Source organism: Triticum dicoccoides, unplaced genomic scaffold, assembly GCF_002162155.2.
Source record: "Triticum dicoccoides isolate Atlit2015 ecotype Zavitan unplaced genomic scaffold, WEW_v2.0 scaffold175511, whole genome shotgun sequence".
In the NCBI taxonomy this organism is placed as follows: domain Eukaryota; kingdom Viridiplantae; phylum Streptophyta; class Magnoliopsida; order Poales; family Poaceae; genus Triticum; species Triticum dicoccoides.
Genome location: NW_021223490.1, coordinates 432 through 3836, shown reverse-complemented (window position 1 = coordinate 3836; position 3405 = coordinate 432). Strand labels below are relative to the sequence as shown.

The following is a 3405-nucleotide window of genomic DNA, read 5'->3' as shown; positions in this document are numbered from 1 at the left end:
TATGTTCAAGCATACGAATCTAATCAACAATGGAGAAGAAACTGGGTGCCCCTATCTCTCAATTTATGAGCTTTTCAAACTTGCAGTTCTCATAACAACAGGAAAGCCAATCGAGGAAGTAAATTTGCCCGCTGATCTCGCACACTTTCTACGCTATTTACAGAGAGCAACCAACATAGATAAAAGATTGATTACAAACCACTCAGCCACCAGATTTCCGGAGGAGAGGATTCAGAGGAACAAGTCATACAATTATCTGTTTCGGACTGAATTCAAGCACTTTTATGCAACGCCAGCTGCAGCGCGAAGTTACTACGTGTTTCAGGCATTGGGGCTAATCTTCCCCCAGGAGCTGTTAACACCTGCAGGTCTTCATCCATTGATCGATTATTGGGCTTCTTACAATCAAGAGATGATCCGTCAGCAGTCTGGAAATGGAGCCATCCTGACCCATCAACGCCCAATTGTTGTTCCTCGATTTAATACTGTTTATGAACTCGGAAACCGGTTGATTGCACTCTGTAGGGATCCCTTTGAACATCCCTATGGACCATTATATGCTGATCCATCATATGCTGATCTTTATCCGTACCTTGAGATGGGTTACAGCATTTTTCAAATAGAGCAGCTAATAAATCACCTAATTCCACTGTATGGGCCTACCGCCGATGAACAAATTCTGGTGCACAGTTTGTGGGATAATGTGTTCACTGGTCAGCGGCCACTGCCCCCACATGCTAATTGGACTGATATAAGTGGCGCGCGGAACCGGGTATGTCCTTCTATCATTTCATCTATGAATCTCTAAATTGTCAAACATTCTTGTTATAAGTGCCTTTTTGGTGTTATAATCTCATGAACACTGCAATTATATCATGTGTGTGCTCTTTTCAAAGTTATATGGTGGTATGATAGCATGCATGACACTCCAATGTGATGTTTGTGTTCATTATTTTGCTGTCATCAAAACAGTTTTGGAACTACATGCGATTATTGTATCAGTCGAAATCCAAAACATGGCGAATTTGCTACATGTTACAGTTTCAGCAAACAGCAGAATATACTCTTGATTTAATTTTCTATACCGAATGTGTAGCAGGGATGGATCCGTTTGTCTACAGCTTAGATTGTAGTGTATTTATTTTGTAACATGGTCTTGGTATTGAGGAAGTATATGCTATCTAAGTGTTTGAGTTCTGTCTTTAGTTGCAGTGGAGTGGGCTAAGATTGTAGACAATGCAGTGATAAGATATCATTCCACAAGCTGTAATCAATCATATCCAAAACACAAATTATTATCCCCACTTCTGTCCCTGTTTATTTTCTTGGGTTTAAACAATGCATTCTCTTAGCCACCAATATATCATTCCATAAGCTGTAATCAATAGTATCCAAATGGAATGGGACAATTCTTTTATTTGAAACTTCCAAATCAAATGTTTTCCTTGAAACATATTCGCGGTGGTGTAAGTGATTTAGCTTTTGAACAGAAACTTTTACAAGGTTCTGATTGCTTTGACAGTACAATATGTTCTACTGTACATTATATTTCCATATCTATATAATTTAGTTTGAGAAAGTAACTTGAGTAGTTGTATCCCTTTTTTATAATTCCTCTACACTACTCAATCGCTACCTGCCTCTAATTATTATAGTGACATCACTTATGGGTACGGTGCTGAATTCTTGAGAACCTCCTATGATCATCATATTTTTTGCTATCTTAATTCTTGTATGCGATGCACATGAATTTATACTGTTATATATTTTGCTACATTAGTATCGTTGCTGCTTCTGTTCAAATTATAGTATATTGATCAAATTAACCTTTTCAGGCAAGATGAACGCCGAGAAAAACAAGACTTTGGCAGATGTTCTTGTTCGCTCAGACACCCCGTAGGAAGGACGAAGGTACCAATTCCAGCTGATGATCTCTCTCCACTTTGTGTTAGCTCATGCATGCTTCTTTATTGATCAATTGTTGTATGATCCATCCACAATTTTAGGATGGTGCATTCTTGATACAAGTTCCCTTACTCAATCCATGCAGTTTATGGACTGAAAGAACAATTACTGCAGTTATTTTCAACAGGTTCTGTGTAGTTTCCAACATATTGCTTATAGTGTCTAGTTTGGTGCTTCAATTCAGCTAGAAATGCTTTCTGGGAAGACTAGTAACATATTCACTCCATAGAATAGTTATTGAGTGCTACCTGAACTTTGTATATTCATATTCTTCTGGCAGCAACTTGCCACGTAGCCAAAAATTATCGGTTGTGTCAGCATGAACTTTCCATCCCTCCATTCAGATGTATTAGTGTTTCTGAACTATCAGGCACAAAGGATGGCTAGCCATGTTCATCTGGTGACCACTGTGTTAGAATCTGAAGGACATTTAGCCTTGTCATCATGATGGCCGTTGTCTTCCCTTTTCCTGAAATATTATGACCAGCTATTAAAGCCTGAAACTGAAGCTTGATCTTTCTTAAAATTGACCACGGCCTAATTTATTGCTACAGTCAGGTCTTGGATAGAATATAAACGTGTTATCCAGGTGATATTTCACTATATTATTTCAGTTTTGGAAATGTACATTGATGGATTGTAGACGCGTTTCTGTTCACTGAATTTCGTTTTGCTGTTTTTCCATATCACTCATTCCGTTGACATGTTTACTCAAATGTGCCTAATGTTTCTTATTTTTGTTTCCAGGTTTCTCAGAACTGCAGATGCTGCTCTATAATCAGTTATGAAGTTTTTTTGTGGGGTAATCAATTAGGAAGCTGATGGTGGTAGTTTACTGAACTCTCATTTTGGGGGAAATCTGGAGATGTCTTGGTCTGATGGAGTTTTGTGATCAACTTACTGTATCCCGTTTTGAGGGCAAGTTGTGGAGATTTTCTAGGCGATAGGTTCACGGCAGAGCATTCCAGCAAATTTGCAAAATTAATCAGCATGTAACGTCCATCACCGAACGTTTAGTAGCTAGATGATACATTCTTAGGGAAAGATTGCTGCTTGGACATGTTTAATGTTAGGAGAAAGCTTATGGGATCTCTGTGTATGTTATCCATGCGGCATTGGCGGTTTGTTCCACTTCTAATGTAGTATTAGTATTCATGCGCTGAGTAATACAGTATCTACTTTTGTGTTAATTGATGGTATATTGCTCTTGTAGCTTTACTCAAGTACTAGAGAGTCATCATGAAAACGGCGAGACTATGCATTAATTTGTTATCAGTTTGTCGCTACTAGAGAGTCGATTGCCTGAACAATTCACAACATGCTTACATAGTATTGGTCAACAAATTATTTACGGCGCTTTGCTTCTTTGAAGCACGTAAAATGAAACACCATGTATTCCATCATAAGGGCAACAAGGACCATTGCCGCTGAGCTATCTTC

The 3405-nt window shown here is 38.5% G+C and overlaps 1 long non-coding RNA gene across 1 annotated transcript; it reads left to right on the top strand.

The window, feature by feature from the left end:
* Positions 1-6: 6 nt before the first annotated feature.
* On the top strand, positions 7-3177 carry LOC119344603. Its single transcript, XR_005166738.1, has 3 exons — positions 7-772; positions 1836-1911; positions 2713-3177. It is a non-coding gene; the product is annotated as an uncharacterized LOC119344603 (long non-coding RNA).
* Positions 3178-3405: the final 228 nt, after the last annotated feature.